The sequence below is a fragment of the Neoarius graeffei genome, chromosome 11 (genome assembly GCF_027579695.1).
Source record: "Neoarius graeffei isolate fNeoGra1 chromosome 11, fNeoGra1.pri, whole genome shotgun sequence".
Taxonomy (NCBI): domain Eukaryota; kingdom Metazoa; phylum Chordata; class Actinopteri; order Siluriformes; family Ariidae; genus Neoarius; species Neoarius graeffei.
The window spans coordinates 25,659,147-25,679,158 of NC_083579.1; the positions used below are offsets into that span (position 1 = coordinate 25,659,147).

General features: G+C 40.7%; 1 protein-coding gene across 3 annotated transcripts in view; it reads right to left on the reverse strand.

The window, feature by feature from the left end:
- Nucleotides 1–20,012, reverse strand: part of wdhd1 (WD repeat and HMG-box DNA binding protein 1) — a 166,196-nt gene that overhangs the window by 53,631 nt on the left and 92,553 nt on the right. The gene's annotated exons all lie outside the window — the stretch shown is intronic.

Consider the following 20,012-nt stretch of genomic DNA (forward strand, 5'->3'; position numbering starts at 1 on the left):
AGTCTGGTCTATTAACATGAGAATTTACTGTCATGTTTGTGTACAGCTAACAAGCAAGTAATTAAAACCAAGTACACTCAAAGTGGATACAGAAACCACTCAATGGGATCGTTCTACACGGATACACAGATGAAAACCTGGAAGAACATGAAGGCGTACAACTTTTTAATATGTGGCTGGGTTAAAGATCTGGGGATCAGGACACTACAAGATAAATCCTGGATCGTTTTTGCCCGGGTAAATAAAGAGTTTCTGGGCTTTTTGTCCGCGTCTTTGCGATGGTTGCTAGGATGCTACAAGTCTTGGTATTGGGTGTAAATAAACGACTGCCGCTTGATTCTCAATCCTTCCTGCTCTTCTTTTCCAGCAGGCATCACAGATCCATAGAATTACCCACAAACGTATCTCTCTCTCTCTCTCTCTCTCTCTCTGTGTGTGTGCGCACGCATGCAATCTCCAGGTCACTTTTGATTGCTGAGAATCCCCGGTCACAGATGCTACTTGATAGGGGAATGGTAAACACTATATGCACCACTTTAAGAACACTCACACACACACTCCTGAAGCGAGCCAATCAGAATTGCTGTTACAAATCGGGAAGAAAAAAACAAAATGATCATCACAGGGGAGGCGAGGAGAGGATGCTGGTTAATATGTCTTGTTTTTTGTAATGTACTTGCTTGAAACTAATTTTTGTGCTTAAAAAAGCCGACCATAGGTGTGCCTGAACGGGCCTAATTTGCTAAAATATTTCTGCTCGAGCATCTTGGTCGGGCAAATCAGGCAATGCCTGACGTTGAGGCTAGATTACGCCACTCTTCACAATGGAGAATGAGCGTGCAATACTGCACGTTGTGAAGACAACATGACACATCGGTGCTCATGCAAAGATCCAATGGCAAAACTTTTCTGCTGCGCATGTGCAAAATCATTTCTTTGTCCGCCGAGAAAGAGAGAAGACGAGGCTAATCCAATGCTAGGATTAAGCACTAAATAAATGAACTAAAAACTGAAACCAAAGACATGCTGAACACCCGAAAGGCTACCAAAACTTCATTATATATTCTTCATACATATTTACAAGAGAAAAACAGACCAATGGACATCGAAAAACTGGAAAAGAGACACATCCAAGATGTAAAATTTCCATGCTAATAAGTGAGTGACTGTGACAGCTTGTACACAAACATAGCTGCGAGGTTTGCTTCATTAAAAACGGAAGATTTTGATAGAATTTTGGCTGCCAGATCGTACCATTGTGTGTAGTTGTTGATGTTGCTTTTCAAAGTAACTAAGTAAATTACACAGGGAAAATGATGAAAATATTTGGCTTGACTGTGCTAGCATTGGCCTTTGCTAACACTACACTAGCTAGAAGATAACTGGACTGTCACGTTAACAGCACCGAGTTGTGGGAGAGCTCACGTTGGCCTTTGCTAACGCTACTGCTGAATGCTACACCGCCTAGAAGGTATTTGGATTGATGTGTCAACAGCATCAAGCCACAGGTAAGCTCACGTTGGCCTTCAAGAATGTGGATATGAAGAGTGTGCATGTATTATAATAATATTGGCTGGCTTTTTTTTTGTGGTCTATCAGGTATATTCCATTCAGCTAGCATGATACTGAAAGAGTCAAAGACAAGTTCAATATCATGCTAGCTGAATGGAACATATCTGTGTAGTGAATCCCTGAAGTGGGTGGAATATTGAAGCACGGCAGGTGGGAAATGCTGTTCACACAGACTTATTTTCAACGTTTTCTTTGGTTTTCAGCTTTTTTTTTTTTTTTAACACACACACACACACACACACACACACCTTGGGTTGGGAGAGATCCCTTATCTATCTTTGCTCTCTCCCTCCTTTTCTACGCTCTGCAGTCACTGCAAAACAATTGACAACAGGTGTACTGACTTTGCCACTCACCTTCCCTGGCCCTGCCCTCCATTCACAAACTGACACTTGACCACGCCCCACTGCCACAGTTGAAACCCAGATACCCGCCCAATCACACACTTTTTCCAGGTTAGCTGTGAGACCCGCCCTCCTCAGCAATTCTAGGTGCTGCGCCCAATCGTTACAAGATACAATAATGTTGTCGAGGTAAGCCGCAGCGTAGGCTTGGGGTGGAGGATCTTGTCCATGAGCTGCTGGAACGTAGCGGGAGTCCCAAATAATCCAAAAGGGAGCATGTCAAACTGGTGTCATTCAGTGTGGAAAAGGCCGTTTTCTCTCGGGATAGAGGAGTCAAGGGGCTCTGCCAATATCCCTTTGTCAAATCCAGTGTCGAATAAAATCGAGCAGCGCCTAATCGATCAAGCAAGTCATCAATGTGAGGCACTGGGTACTTGTCAAATTTAGACACCGCATTGACTTTTTTTTTTTTGTAGTCTACACAGAACTGGACCAACCCGTCGGCATTGTGAACCAGGACGATCGGGCTGCTCCAGTCATTGTGGGATTCCTTGGTTTTGCCCATTTCGAGCATGACCTTGAGTTTGTCCTGAACCACCTTTTTTTTGTGTTTGGGTAAGCGCACCACCACCCCTGGGGGTGTTTCAATGTAGTGTTCTATGAGGTAGGTGCGAAAGGGAAGGGGCGAGAACACGTCGGAAAATTCCTTTTGCAACCGGGCAACCTTTAAGTTGGGCCGATGAGAGGTGGTCTCCACGGGACTGGAGTGGTTCGAGTAGTTATTTATTTATTTATTTTTACCTCTGGCCCCAGCACCACCTTCTCCGGGACTACCGAAACCAATACCACAGATTGAGATAGTATATTTGCGATGCCCCTCCACTATCTGTTCGCCTCACTTCACAGTTGATGTCCCCGATTCGCCGTGTGACCTCAAAGGGCCCTTGCCACTTGCCGACTAATTTGGAGCTTGAAGTGGGCAATAATACAAGTACTTTATCTCCTGGGGTGAACTCTCAAAGGCGCGCACCCCTGTTGTACAGCCAGGCTTGATGTTCTTGTACCTGCCGTAAATTTACCTGGGTTAAGTGCATGAGGGTGTGGAGTTTTGCATGCAGGTCGAGAATGTATTGAATTTCGTTTTTACTCGTTGAAGGTCCCTCCTCCCAATTTTCCCACCGCACATCTAAGATGCCATGCGGCTTTCGCCCATATAATAATTCAAATAGTGAAAATCCCATGGAGGCTTGTGGGACCTCTCGTACTACAAATAACAGGGGCTTGAGCCATTTATCCCAGTTACATGCATCTTCGCTTCCAAACTTCCAAATTAAATTTTTGAGTGTCTGACTCGTTCCACTAAGCCATTTGTTTGTGGGTGATAAACAATGGTGCAGATTGATTTAATTCCCAATAACCCATACAGCTCACGCAGTGTTTGTGACATGAACATAGTGCCTTGGTCAGTCAGGATTTCTTTCGGAATCCCGAACCAGGAGACACCACGGAAGAGTGCCTCCACAATACCGTGTGCTGAAATATTGCAGAGGAGCACCACTTCCGGATATCATGCTACATAGTCCACCAGAACTAAAATAAAGCAATATCCTCAGGCTGACTGATCTATTGGCCCGACGAGATCCATGCCAATTCTCTAGGAGGGGGTCTCAATTACAGGGAGAGGGCACAAAGGCACTTTTGAGTGGCCGCCGGATTTACTAATTGGCATTCGCGGCATGCCGCACACCACTGACGGACATCCCCGTGAATCCCTGGCCAATAGAACCAGGCCATTATTTGAGCTAGTGTTTTATCCTGTCCTAAGTGTCCAGCCATTGGATTAAAGTGATCTTTGGGACTACAAGTTCCCGATGGCAATTTGAGATAAACAACTGGGTTAACTGTTTGCCAGTTTGAGTGTCCTGCGTCACTTGATACAGCGTATCCTTAATAATTGCAAAATACGGGAAGGAGGGTGTCACATTTGGCTGGAGAGTTTGACCATCGATTACTCTCACTTGGCCAAATGCATGATGCAGAGTCTCATTTCACGAATGCTCCAACAGGAAATCCTCGAGGGACTCCCCAAGAGAGGGAGGAGAGACGAGCTGCTCCTCACTCCTCATATCGCCCTGACGCAGCGCTGATGTAGACGGCTCTGACAGGTTCCCCAGTCAATACCATACTGGTATCCCCCCCATGACGTACGATCACAGGACCCACCCCTTACTATGTGTTCCATTAAGCTTCCGAACCCCGGCCAATCAGTCCCCAAAATCAGTGGGTGGGTGAGAGGAGAATTAACCACCGCCTTTATGCTATGCTTTTCTCCCTGAAATAGAATGTGGATGGACACTAATGGATAATCGTGAACATGCCCATGCACACACAAAACCTTCACCGCTTGTGCTCTCCCCAGTGCCTCGCTTTGCACCAGGCTTTGGTGGATTGAGGTCTGATTACAGCCGGAATCCACCAACGCATGATACGTATCCCCTTGAACACTCACCGGTATACGATACGCTCTGGCCCGATCGAGGGTGGTCTCTGGCGCATCGGGGATCTGGACCACAGTTCCCACCTCCAGCTCAGAGCAATAGCCCTGGAGATGCCCGGGTTTCCCACAGCACCAGCATACCGGTCCAGGCTTCACCTGTGCACTGGCAAAAGGAGTGTCGGGGGGGGGGGGATGACACCGGCCCCCACCTCTGCGGTGGGGGAATGGAGCAGGGACGGGAAGAGGAGGGAGGGTGGGAAGGAGAGAGAGAGAGAGAGAGAGAGAGAGAGAGAGAGAGAGCGCGAGAAGAGGCAGAACTGTTGCCAAGTGATTCTCCACCAACTCGATGGCCTGATCCAGTGATGTCAGGCGGTGGCACTGGACCCACTCTGCCGTAAACAGTCCCAAATAAACTACAAGCTTCCGTTTGTCGAGTAGTACGCGTCACCGTCTTTCCACCCCTCCCCACTCTCTGATTGGCTCCCTAACTCAGGCGAGCCTTTAGACCAGTGGTTCTCAACCGGGGGGGCGCGCCCCCCTGGTGGGGCGCGGAGGTACTCCAGGGGGGTCGCGAGTAGGCTTCATGTATGGAGGAAAAAAAAAATCTGGGGCTAACAGGCTATAGTAGCTAAGCAGATGCAACACATTTACCCATGTCAAAATGCAGGACATTGGACTATTACATACAAATCAATACTATTATAAAATCTATCATCAATCTATCATAAAATCTTGTGTGTGTGGCCGCATCAGTCGGGGGAACTGTGATATGTTCCCAAGCCTTGCAGACTTTATCAGTAATGCAGGCACTTCCCACGATTTCTCATCTGTCTTTCAAGCAGCGTCAGAGCACCTGTCGGGAATGAGAAAACAGTTTGCGGCATACTTCACAGAGGATTATCGCTCTTTTGCGTGGGTTCGAGATCCATTTGTGTGTACTGCTGACGAACTTCCAGTTGACATGCAGGAACAGCTTATTGAGCTGAAGAGTGACAGTAGACTTAAGGCAGTCTTCACCTCATGCCCTCTTTCGACATTCTGGGCAGCATTGATGCAGGAGTACCCGCAACTGTGTGACGTAGCCTTGAAACTGCTCATCCCATTCGCATCGACCTACTTGTGTGAGGCAGGATTTTCAAAAATGACTGCGCTCAAAACGAAATATCGCAATCGTGCGCAAATTGAGGATGACTTGAGACTGTGCTTGTCAAACATTTCGCCAAGAATCGAGGATCTTTGTAAGGCAAAGCAGGCTCAGGTCTCGCATTAACGCAAATGCAGATCACAAAGGCACAGTAAAAAGTAAAACCTAAATTCACGCCTGGTCCCAATTCCCAATGATATCAATAGCCAGCTAATGATAAGCCTAATAAAATACCTAATAAAAACACTAATAATAATAATAATAATAATAATAATAATAATAATAATAATGATGCCTATTAATAATAATAGCATAATAATAATAATAATAATAATAATAATAATAATATCATCAACAACCAACAACAGCAATAATAATAATAATAATAGGCCTAATAATAATAATAATGCCAGAAAAAACACAAGTCTTGTACTACTGCCAACAGCTTAGTAATGATAATAGGCCATAATAATAATTATAATTATAATAATGCCCGAAAGCAGATTAGAAATGTGGTGCTACTGCCAATTATAACAATAGCCTAATAATGATAATAGGCCTATGTATTTCTATGGAATGGATAATGCTACTACTGCTGCTACTGCTACTACTACTACTACTAATAATAATGATAATAATAATAATAATAATAATCTAGCCCAGGGCTGGCTATCTATCTATCTATCTATCTATCTATCTATCTATCTATCTATCGGTCAATATAAGGTGCTGTAGGTCGGGTGGCATCACTGCGGGTGAGTGTGTTTGGGGGGGGGGATGGGGGCGGGGCGAGAAGAGGGGCCCCCAACTGCAATGAACCAGCTTTGGTGGGGCCCAGGTTGCAAAAGGTTGAGAACCCCTGCTTTAGACCATAGTTTCCATGCTGTCTTTTCAGATCGGAACGATTGTGCAAAGCAGCATGGGATTTCCCAGGCTAATTCCCAGGTGCTTCAAGCAGTCAATTATTGTTCCTGTCCCAAAGAAACAACAGCCCACTTGTCCTAATGATTATCGTCCAGTAGCACGGACCTCAATTGTGATGAAGTGCTCTGAAAGACTGGTCAGAGACCATCACCTCTTCACTTCCTGCCAACTTGGACCCACTGCGGTTTGCTTACTGGTCTAATCGTTCCACTGATGACACAATCACACATCTTCCCAGAGTCAAGGTGGCTGAGAGTTGTGTGCAGGAGGGTGTTAAGATGCTGCTTGTGGGCTATAGTTCTACATTCAACACAATCCCACCAAAGCTCTTCAGAAATTTGAAGGATCTGTGACTCAGCCCATTACTGTAACAGTGGATCCTCAACTTCCTTTCGGGTAGATCATAGGCAGTAAGGGTGGAGAAACATGTCTTTCCCCCAATATTGTGTGCAATATGGTTATACATATTTTTCTTGTGCAACTCAAATTTAGTGCAATATACATTTCAACACATTTGTTATAGTGCAATATATTTATACGTATTCTGTATATTTCTCACACACACACACACACACACACACAATATATCCCCCCTTGTGTGTATATTCTGCAGAGCACTCCATCATCACATTCTTATTTTCTTATTATATTTACTACATTCTATTTCACGTCCTCTCTTTTTTTTTTTTTTTTAAAAAAACTACTCCCCACCAGCTATCCTCATGACCTATGGCGCATTACAATAAGCATTTCACTGCAAGTCATACTCTGTATGATCATGTATGTAACAAATAAAAAAAAAATGAATTTGAAAATTGATAGGAACAAATAAAACAGTAGAGAAATAAACACTGAATGTATGCATTGTGTAAAACTGTTGCAATCACTTCAATTGCCTTTACTAGAATTATTAGTCAACTCTAATAACGTCACTTTGAGAATATATACAGCGGCATGCAAAAGTCTGGGCACCCTTACTGAAAATGTCCGTTACTGTGAATAATTAAGTGAGCAGAAGATGCATAAAAGATCACTAAAAGGCATAAAGGCAAAGACATTTCTTTTCACCGTTTTCTGCAAGATTTGTGCATTATTTTTGTTTTGTACAATTGGAGAGTGAAAAAAGAAAAGGAACACCATGCGAAAGTTTGGGCACCCCAATACATTTGAGTTCTCAGGTCACTTTTACCAAGGTTCCAGACCTTAAATAGCTTATTGAGCTGTGGCTTGTTCAAATTCTTCATTAGGAAAGGTCAGATTTCAAAGCTGTATAAATTCTCTGGTTCCTCAAACTTGTCCCTAAAATCAATAGCCATGGGCTTCTCTAAGCAACTCCCTCGCATTCTGAACAATAAAATAATTGATGCTCACAAAGCAGGAGAAGGCTACAAGAACGTAGCAAAGTGTTTTCAGGTAGCCGTTTCCTCAGATTGTAATGTTATTAAGAAATGGCAGTTAACAGAAACAGTGGAGATCAAGGTAAGGTCTGGAAGATGAAGAAAACTTTCTGAAAGAACTGCTCGTTGGATTGCTAGAAAGGCAAATAAAAAGCTCTGTTTGACTGCAAAAGACCCTCAGAAAGATTGAGCAGACCCTGGAGTGGTGGTGCACTGTTCTACTATGCAGAGACACCTGAACAAATATGACCTTCATGGGAGAGTCATCAGAAGAAAACTGTTCCTGTGTCCTTGCTACAAACTTTAGCATCTGAAGTTTGCAAATGAATATCTAAATAAGCCTGATGCATTTTGGAAATAAGTCCTGTGGACTGATGAAATCAAAATAGAACTTTTTGGCCACAATGTGCAAAAGGTATGTTTGGAGAAAAAAGGGTGCCAAATTCCAGGAAAAGAACACCTCTCCAACTCTGAAGCATGGGTGTGGATCGATCATGCTTTGGGGTTGTGTTACAGCCAGTGGCACAGGGCACATTTCATTGGTCGAGGGAAGCATGGATTCGAATAAATACCAGCAAATTCTGGAAGCAAACATCACACCATCTGTAAAAAAGTTGAAGTTAAAAAGAGGATGGGTCCTACAATAAGACGATGATCCAAAACACACCTCAAAATCTACAATGGAATACCTCAAGAGGCACAAGCTGAAGGTTTTGCCCTGGCCTTCACAGTCCCCTAACCTAAACATCATTGAAAATCTGTGGACAGATCTCAAAAGAGCACTGCATGCTAGACAGCCCAAGAAACTTGTAGAACTGGAAGCCTTTTGCAAGGACAAATGTGTGAAAATCCCCCAGGTAAGAACTGAAAAATTATTAGCTGGCTACAAGAAGTGTTTACAAGCTGTGATACTTGCCAAAGGGGGTGTTACTAGGTACTAACTATGCAGGGTGCTCAAACCTTTGCTTCGGGCCCTTTTCCTTTTTTGTCATTTTGAAAATGTATAAGATGAAAATAAAAAATTGTTTTTGCTTAAAATATAAAGGGAATGAGTCATCTTTAACTTTATGCCTATTGGAAATCGGTTCATCTTCAACTTGCTTAACTGTTCACAGTAACAGCAATTTTGACCAGGGATGCCCAAACTTTTGCGCATATATATGTGGCAGCGGGGGTGTGGTCAAGCACCAGTCTGTGACAGGAGGGCGGAGTCAGGGAAGGTGAGTGGCAGAATCACTACACCTGACAACAATTAACCTGTGTTTGTGTGTCTTCCCAGTAACCGTGCCCTATTTAAGGAGGCAGAGGGAGAGCTTCCCCGGACGAGACTACAGTGTGTGTTTGTCTCTGTCTCCTGTTTTCAATTGTCTACTGAAAAGTGTGGCAATAAAGCCCGAGTTGAATCCTGATCTCTGTCCTGCCGTCCTCTGTGCTCCACCCACCCATAGGGAACTTACTACAATATTATATATATATATATATATATATATATATATATATATATATATATATATATATATATATATGAGTGATTCCACGCTTATGGGTACTGAAATGGGGACATGAACTTATTTTTAAAAATTCACCTAAAACCATTTCTTTTTTTACCTCAGGTCACAAAACATGTAATCTTTAATGAATGATATATGTTAAAAGATAACTTTAATTTTCTGAGATGTAATAAAAACATATTTAGATGCCAAAGTCAGAACGTAACAGAAGTGTTGTGGACATATATATTCTCAATTTTAACAATGTAGAATTACTTTTTGAAACATAGCAAGGTGATGTTTTAGCAAATATAATTAATAAACATGTGTAGTAGAATAAACATACACATTCTTTCAATAAGATTAACATGGTATATAGCTAGATTGTAATTAATTTGTAACAGACGCGAGATGGACAATCGTAACAGAAGTAATGTAACAGACATCATTTTGGAACTCATAGGCTTGACTTTGGCATATAAATATGTTTTTATTACATCGCAGAAAATTAAAGTTATCTTTTAACATATCATTCATTAAAGATCACATGTTTTGTGACCTGATGGTAAAAAAAGAAATGGTTTTAGGTGAATTTTTAAAAATATGTCCCCATTTCAGTACCCATAAGCGTGGAATCACTATATATATATATATGCATATATGCGCAAGTGTGTGTGTGTGTGTGTGTGTGTGTGTGTATATAAATTAATAATACTAGAATGAAGCATTGTGTTAAACTGGTTAACTAATATTTCAGATTTGCTTACTTTATTTTACAAAAGTAATCTACCTTGCAGTTGCCCAATATGACCAATTTTGCATGATAGAGTCTATGTGATGTGCGCAAAACTGCCTACGATAATCACTGGCATCCTGTATTTCCTCTTAGAAAGCTCGTTGGAACATTGGAATAAGAGCAAAAACGTGAATATTATGTGCATATAAACACAGTGAACATTTGGAGAAAAATGCTGTCCCCGGAAGCCAGAGTGACTGGAGGAAGAAAACAGTTCACATGAAACCTGTGGAATCTCAAGACAAAAATCAATATTGGTCATCTTAAAAACAGTCAACATTAAGAATTCCCACAGAAACATGTCAGTAAACACTACCAAGCCAAAGGAGACAGACAGTGCGGAGAAGAATGTTCTACAAATGTCCCATCATCCCATAATAATAATAATAATAATAATAATAATAATAAAAAAAGAAGAAAAAAATTAGACCAATCTGACTGTTGAAAATTGTTGGGTCAGTGTAGGCTCAAGTCATGAGAAGAGGATTAGAAAAAGTATTTGAGCTTCTGTGGAATTTTGGGCTGACTAACAAAAGCAGCCTAAAAGCTAAAAGTAACTGTAGAGTCTCAAACTGACCAGTTTTCATTAAAGTCACACGACTTTCCCTTTCAATGTGCATGAACAGTACTGGCATGCCAAAGCAACGCGCGTCAACAGAGGAGAACATTCTAGAGAATGGTGTTGGGTCTGAGCATAAAAACTAGAAGGCGGATTAGAGAAGAATTCCAGGATGTTCAGCATCTGAATACAAGTCTGCATACACAAACCAATTTTATAGTCAGAAGAGTTTCCGGTCCTGCTAGTCATACAGGTCTGACAGGCCTTTCAATTACATGAAACCTGTGACTGATAATGTCATGTCATAGGCACCCAAATTAAGGTCAAGCGCCCAAAATGCTTCCAAAAGTAAAAAAACAAAATATTGATTCAATAAACTTGGCTGCATAAAACCCAATGTCTTGACTGACTTCTTTAAAAACACCGAAATTAGTGAGAATTAGCATGCATTTCTCGTAATTGACGCAAAATCCGCACCATTCCCATGTTGTTCCGGGTTCGTTGAACTAGCCATAAGCCTTGCGCAGAGCACCAATTCTCCATCAACGGCGATCGGCACGCCATGATTTCATGGAGGAGTGAGACTCGCGTACCAATGACCAGAGCGGGATTTCCACATTAGGTAAATCAGGTAAAAGACTGAATAAAAGAGAGCTATTCAGGACACAACTGTGTGTATATTCCAGAGGAAGTACGTGGCGCTCACGAGCAGCCACGTTGCATCATAGCTCTGCTGTTTTTAGCTGTGAATAGGTTTTAGTTATATATTCTGGATCACTATGTGCAATATTTATGTAGTGTTGTCTTGTGGATGTGTCCAAGTGGTACCTGTATACCGTGAAGTGGACATTTCGTGCAAAAATCGACCTGGACTGTGTAGTATGCGACTCAGCACAAGTGCCATGGCTTCCTCCACCGCGTTCGTGTACACTGTCTGATTCCTGCGGAATTTAAAAGAGGAGCGCACTACCTGGTGAGTGCCTACTCAAGTCACAACTATGTCGTCTTGGCATGCTCAAGGTCCGGGGCAGATACAAAGGGAAAAGAGGTTGTAGGAATTTGCAAAGAACTATTTCTACCGTTGTGGGAAATAGACTAGAAAAACAACATTTCCTATCAGGCCTAGATAAAAGCTTATAAAGATGAAAGTGGAAAAGAGAGTGTAGCCATTGGCAGCAGTCTCTGCATACTATTAGGGAAATCCATGCAGGGGGGAGACAGAGATGGTACAATAAAATCAGAAGAGCGAGACTCAGGCCGGGCGGCCTGATTTACCTAGACATTAAGCATTTACCACTGGTGGCCCATTGGGCCAGTGGAATTGAAAAGTTACTGGCCCAAATGGAAAATGTGGTGACCCGAATCACGGCTGCCGCAGGCAGCCGCTGCAAGCACCAGAGGTGCTTGCACAAAGAGGGGGGTCCGGGGGCCCTCCCCCGGAAAATTTTGATTTTTCAATTCATATTCGTGCATTCTGGTGCATTTTAAGGTGAAATTAATGAAAATAAGATTATTCATATTTTGTTAACATTATTACATCTTTGTGTGTTCACATTGATATTTTATTGTTTGCATTTCTTGTTCTATCAATTTCTTAGTTACATTTAAAAATTTCCTTTGTTCTTGTTTTGTTCAGGCTTTGCTCCTGCTTGATCTTTATTTTACTTTACTTTCTCATTTAATTTCCACTATTTTTTCATTTTATTTTTCATCTTTATAAGCTTTTAATTTAATTTTAATTTAATTTCCACTATTTTTTTCATTTTATTTTTCATCTTTATAAGATAAGTTAGCTTTTAAAACAAAATGCCAGGGGGCAAAAAATCCAGGAGATCCTGCAGAAAATGCACAGAATTTCTATCTAGAGGATTTCTATCCTGGAATCAAAGATTGATGCTCTGCCAAAGACGGACGAATTAAGAGCGATATCTCAGGAAAGGGAGTACAGAAACAGTGGCTGAGAATGCAGAGAATGCACCCCGACAGGCCGATGGCATTGCAGATTGAGTGGATGAATTCATCGATCTAACAGGGCAAAATGTGAGTACAGAAAACTGGCACATGATGGGTGGCAGACCCAAAAATAAAAACACAAGAGTAATTACCTCAACACCAGCTCGTTCTGATACTATGCAACCCATGCTCCACAGCCATGCTATTAGAAATAGAGCTAGGTCTACAAATTACAATAGGATTTACAATCCTATGGAAAATCCACAGCCCATAAGGTTTCAGAACAAATTTGAATGCCTCAGGGATGTGGAAGCGGAATTTTCAGGCGGACAAACACATCGTAAAAAGAGATCGCACCAAAACCGAAGAGCTGTGGGAAGAGGCAAAAAGCAGCTCGTAACACCACCGGATCCCACAACCCTTGTTCTTGGTGATTCCACTGTAAGACATTTAAAAGGACATGGGATGATCATTTGCTGCCTTCCAAATGCATCCATCTCTGACACCAAAGACAGCATTTTGAAGCTCATGTCCGAGCATAAAACTATCAAACGTATTGTTGTGCATGTGGGAGCAAATGATGTTTTCAGAGAACAGCTGTTTGTCCAAGATGATTTCAGAAAACTTTTTTCTGATCTCTATAAGACTGGAATACAATCTTTTATCAGTGGCCCACTCCCTGCAAGGGGAAGCTTTGCATTTACTTGACTCTTCAGTCTTAACACCTGGCTTGGAAAAACTTGTTTTTCATCTGGTATGAACTTCATAGACAATTTTAACCTTTTCTGGAATCGCAGAGAATTCTTCAAGCCAAATAGCACTGAACTCAGCTGGATTGGGACCAAAGTCTTAGCAGATCATTATAGACTTGCAATTTTCTCTCAGCCAACATTGAGGAAAACAGTTGATAAGATGTCGCAGACTGACCTAGTTACCGCTGCAAAGCCAAAACAATCATCTATGCAAGTCTTCACCAAGGACACACAGCCATCTGGGGCAGACTGCCAAGAACCATCTGGGGCAGACTGCCAAGAACCATCTGGGGCAGACTGCCAAGGACATCAACAATCACACTGAGAATGTGAGCATGCGATTTTATCATGCGATTCCATCCAGATTGAGGACCTGACTAAAGATAATCATATCAAGGCTGCATCATCCACATCTCGACCCCATGCAAGTATCACAGAGACTATCAGGGAGACAGTCACCACAGAGACAGTCATGGAGACACTTACAAAGACCTCACCAAAGTCTCGCTCTTCTGATTTTATTGTACCATCTCCATCTCCCCCCTGCATGGATTTCCCTAATAGTATGCAGAGACTGCTGCCAATGGCTACACTCTCTTTTTCCAGCCCAAATCTGTCGCGACAAGCAGTGTACCCAGTTCATCAAAAATTAACCAACAGACTGAACTGTGTTCGCCCAGGACTTTCAGCTGGCTACCAATCTTTTTCACCATCTAAAAAGATACATGACATCTCCAATTCTTTCACCGTCAAACCAAATGGAACATACAGAAAGTCTTGTATGATGTGCTGTCCCTGCATTGAGTGTAGTTTTGAAAACAAGCTGGGACCCAGTATGCCTATGTCATTCTCTATTCCTGTGTTGATAAGAAATAGAAAACATAGAGCATATTTAACCCAGGGGGTAAACCAGTCTAGTCTCCTTCCTGTTTCAAAACATCAGAGTGCCCAAGTGGATATTACTTCTAGACTTTCTGTAAAGCTAGCTCTTCTGAACGTTAGATCACTTTCAAACAAGTCATTTTTAATTAATGATCTTATCTGCAAACACAATCTTGATTTTTTGCTTCTAACTGAAACTTGGCTGGATCAAGCAAATAGTGCTACCACCCTTATTGAAGCAACTCCCCCAAATTTTAATTTTATGAATGTTACCCGACAGGGGAAAGGTGGAGGGATCGCAAATATATTCAAAGTCTCTTTTCAATGTAAACAATCCTCACTTGGTGATTTTACATCCTTTGAACACTTATGTGCACTTGTTACATGCTCTCCTAATATATTATTATTAACTGTTTACAGGCCTCCGAGACATTCAGCCAAAGTTTTTCTGGAAGAGTTTGGTGAACTGTTGTCAGTCATTTGCTTAGAGTTTGACTGTCTTATTATATCTGGGGATTTTAACTTGCAAGTAGATAATCCTGAAAACACTTATGCCAAAGAACTACTTGCACTTATTGACAACTTCAACCTAGTACAACATGTACAGGGGCCGACCCACTCTCGTGGTCATACCCTTGACCTCGTCATCACAAAGGGTCTTACTGTTTCTACTACTGTTGTTGACCTGGCCTTATCTGATCATTTTTGTTTTTTCTCTGATGTTTCTATGTCTCTTCACATTCAGAACAGCTCAACGACTATGGGTAGGAGAGTCATAAATGACAACACGTGTTCTTTTTGAGCAAGCTCTCTCTCGGATCTCAACCAAAATGTCCGACTCTGTAGATGATTTTCTGGAAATTTTTAATTTAAATATGACCCAAATTATGGATGATATTGCTCCATTCAAAATTAAAAGAGTCAATGATGAGCAGAAAGCACCATGGAAGCAATACCCAGCTGTTAAACTGCTAGAGAGAGAATGTAGAAAGACTGAAAGAAAATGGCGCAAATCTAAACTTCACATCCATTATCAAATCCATAAAGAGATGCTTTGTAAATATAATTATGAAATTCATAAAGCAAGACAGTCTTTCTTCTCCAACATCAACAGGAATATGAACAATGCCCGTGTGCTATTTTCAACAGTAGAGAAGCTAACTAATCCCCCACCACAATTAGCACCTGAACTTCTCTCAGTTAATAAATGCAATGAGTTTGCATCCTTCTTCAAAGGTAAAATTGATAAAATACGGCAGAATATTGCTCATAATACATCTCAGTTGCAAATAATTGAAAAACTGCAATCACCAGTGACACAGACAGATAACTTCAACACAATGTCAGAATTTTGTTTAATTGATTATGAGACTCTTGAAAAACTGTACAAAATCTCAGTTCCTCAACATCTGAATTGGACATTCTGCCCACCAACATTTTTAAGTCTGTTCTTCATCTTATAATTACAGATGTGCTTCAAATCATAAATACATCCCTAGAGACTGGCATTGTTCCTGTGCCCCTGAAAAAAGCCGTTGTAAAGCCCCTACTTAAAAAGAATAATCTGGATGCTTCAGTATTAAATAACTACAGGCCAATATCAAATCTACCATTCATCGGGAAAATCCTTGAAAAAATTGTCTTCAATCAATTAACTGCCTTCTTGATATCAAACAGCTGTTTTGATAACTTTCAGTCAGGATTTCGTGCCAATCATAGCACTGAAACAGCGCTGATTAAAGTTATAAATGACATGCGTCTTAATACTGATGCAGGCAAAACATCAGTCCTGGTATTACTGGACCTCAGTGCAGCTTTTGATACTGTTGATCACAACATACTGCTATATCGACTTGAACACTGGGTTGGGTTGACTGGTAAAGTTATCAATTGGTTAAAATCATACTTAAAAGATAGAAGCTTCTTTGTTACCATGGGAAATTATTCCTCAACATCAATGTCCTTGGCCTGTGGTGTCTCCCAGGGGTCGATTCTTGGACCATTACTATTCAACCTTTATATGCTCCCACTTGGGCAAATTATCAAGAACAATTCAATTTTGTATCACTGCTATGCAGATGACACCCAAATTTATTTTGCTCTATCGCCTAATGATTATGCCCCCCTTGAATGTCTCTACCAGTGTATCGATCAAATCAACAACTGGATGTCACAAAATTTTCTTCAGCTGAACACAGATAAAACAGAAGTAATTCTATTTGGAAAAAAGATGAAAGACTCAGGATTACCACTATTCTTGACACAAAGGGGATTAAAACAAAAGAAATGGTTAAAAATCTTGGTGTTTTCATTGACAGCAAGCTAAACTTTGACAGTCACATGAAAGCAATCACTAAAACAGCATTTTATCACCTAAAAAACATTTCCAAACTAAGAGGACTTATGTCAAAAAATGATCTGGAAAAACTTATACATGCCTTCATCTCTAGTAGGGCTGGGTATCACCAGATATCTCACGATACGATACTATGGCGATATTTTGCCCACGATAACATCACGGTACAGCGATTCTGCAATAATCGATATATTGCAAGAAATTTCAACCACATCACAATATCTGTGTCACTGAAGAAAATCAGAATTTATTGACCACTGTAAAATTACATTTCACATACATAACTACACACTCTTGCCAGACATATATTTGTCTCTGTTCCACTGCTGGCAAAACCAAGAGTTGCTTCACTACAACATACAGAAAATTCCCATTTCTGTGCTAGTATTATCAACTTTCCTGTAAGCATGGACACATCAGTGCTGCTTAACAAGCAGAATCAAATTGTTTTATGAAAACTTAAAACTTGCACTGCAGACTGCACATACATTTCAGTGCTAACACTAATATCAATTTGTTCTTTGTAAACTTGAGAACATATACCTGAGAACATTTAACTTGTGCTTATTTTGCAGGAACAACACACTGTCTGAAACACATTGAAAAGTGCAGTGTGCATCTTAGTCTCCCTGAGCACAATGATGAAACAAAGTGCAGTGTGGGTCAGTGTCCACACACTGAAACTGAACTGAAACCTCAGTGAATCATGTTTCTTCTGAACTTTGAGTAAATACTCAAAATAAAATGCAGTGTCTCACACACACTAAAATTGAAAATGCAAGATAAAGTGCAGCTTCTTGCCTTTGGCCTTAAATGACAAAATTAAGTTCACAGTTACAGTAAGTCACACATCACTGAAGTAGACGGGAGGACTTTGGCGCTGTCCAGTGTATTTTGCTTCGGGTTGGGTTTCAGCGGCTCCGGCTGAGCTAATATGTCGGGGTGGTGTCGTGCTAAGTAAGTTCGCAAGTTTGTTGTGTTACCTGAATATCTAATTGGAGCGAAACAGGTTTTGCAGAGTGCATACTCTTTGTCCGGCTCACTGTTTTTTTTTCTCCTTTCCTTTGGAATCCAAAGTGCCTCCAAACATCTGCCTTAAAGTTCGGCGGCGTCTCTAGGTTTACGTTAACAGCCATGCTTGCTTGTTTTTTTTCCTCACTGCAACCGCCGGGGAAAAAAGAGAAGATGAAGAGTGCCTTGCAGTGAGGGAGCGGCACAGCAACACCTCGCGGAGCGGAGGTGCAGAAGTCGTACTGGATTTACAACCCGTCTGAAACATGATTTATTATTTGAAAAAATATCGATATTCAAATTGAGTATCGATATTGAATCGGAAGACAAAGTATCGCGATATATATCGCCGTATCGATGTTTTTGCACACCCCTAATCTCTAGTAGGGTTGATTACTGCAATGGCCTTTTCACAGGCCTGCCAAAAAAGACCATCAAACGACTTCAGCTGGTTCAAAATGCAGCAGCTAGGGTTCTCACAACAACAAAAAGAACAGAGCACATTACTCCAATTCTAAGGTCCCTTCACTGGCTTCCAGTCAGCTACAGAATTGACTTTAAAGCATTGCTGCTGGTGTACAAATCTCTAAATGGTACAGGGCCCAATTACCTCTCTGATATGTTGCAGCAGCCTAACCCAATCAGATCTACCAGATCGCAGCAGAAAAATTTACTGTTAAAACCTGTTGTTAAAACAAAGTGTGGTGAAGCAGCTTTTAGCTACTATGCAGTACAGCTATGGAACCAACTGCCAGAGGACATCAAAAATGCTCCTGCTGTTGGCAGCTTCAAATCTAGGTTAAAGACCAAGCTGTTTTCAGATGCTTTCTGCTAAATTATTAATATTGTCATCTCTACATGTTTTAAACTCTTTACTTTTACAGTCTTTGCATGTTTTAAATTTTACTTAACTTTTATTCTATTTTATTCTGCTGTTTTTTTTCATTGAACTTTTAATTTTATTATTTTATTCCTACTATTGTTTAATTCTTATTATTTTTCTTCCCCATTTATTTTATGTAATTTTATTTTCTATTGCTTACTGTTTTGCTTTTACTTCTGTAAAGCACATTGAACTGCCACTGTGTATGAAATGTGCTATATAAATAAACTTGCCTTGCCTTGTTCTCTGTTCGTTTAACACATGCTGTTGATTACTGTTTTACATTAACAATTGTTTGTATAAGTTTTAGAATAAGCTAAGTTTTGCCTCACCATGCAACTAACTTGTTTATAGAATAAGCTTTGCCTGTAACCCACCCTGTGTGATGTAGACATATTTTCCTTTTTTGTCATGGTTTCAACTTTGGCTCATATATTCTCAACATTGTAGATATTGAATTCTCACCACTGTAGATATTCTTATAGAAATAGAAGTAGAATTAACTTTTTAAATACACCTTTATATAATAGCCACAAGACACACACAGGCCAGTCCCAAGTCTGGATGAAAGGTGAGGGTGGCATACTAACCCTTATCATGCTGGATTTAAATGGGCATTTTTATTGCCCATGAAGAAGTTTTATTTCTTAATTAATAAAATATCATGAGAATCATCAACAAACCATACATTTCCTGAAAGGGTAGACTTTGGGGAATAATCTAGTGAGATTTTTGCAAAGTCTTACCTGCTCAGGGGTGATTTATAACCCTAACTACCTGTTAATTAGCTAATTAACAGGTATGCTCAGGTGAGCAAAAAGGGGTGAAATGTTGTATTTTTTTTTTTTAATAAGACGATATAAACACCAAATTTTCAGGATATGTCCTTGGGGGAACTAGTAGTAAATTTTTGCAAATTCAGCTCATTTGCATAAACCGTTGCCATGGCAACAGCAGATACCCTAGCAACTGGGGGTATACTGGGTTTAGCATGATCTGGTTGTACCAGAGAGGGTCAGAATAGTTATTATTTGTTGTAATGAACTAATGTAGACCTAGTTTGGCTATTTTGATAGATTTCATCATCTTTGGATATTTGAATAATATATGGGATCAGATCTAATTTACCACATTATTTTATCTGTTGTTCTATTTCAGTCATAGCAACCAACATTTATACTTCATTCTTTAATCACTAAAAGTTGATACACGTGTAGCCATATTTCTTGGCAGTGTATCCTGAAATTTTGATATTAATATACAAAGTCTGAACGATTTTATACCATCTGAAGCTAAAGCGTGTGTGTTGAAATGCTGTTTTACGATTCGCCGTCATATTTTGCGAGTTGTAAACCGAGCGTGATGTTGCGCGCTCTGATTGGCTGCCGAGTTCAAAATGAAGCCGTTTGTTAACACCCGATAGTTAATTTATGCACGATCATATTTAAACTG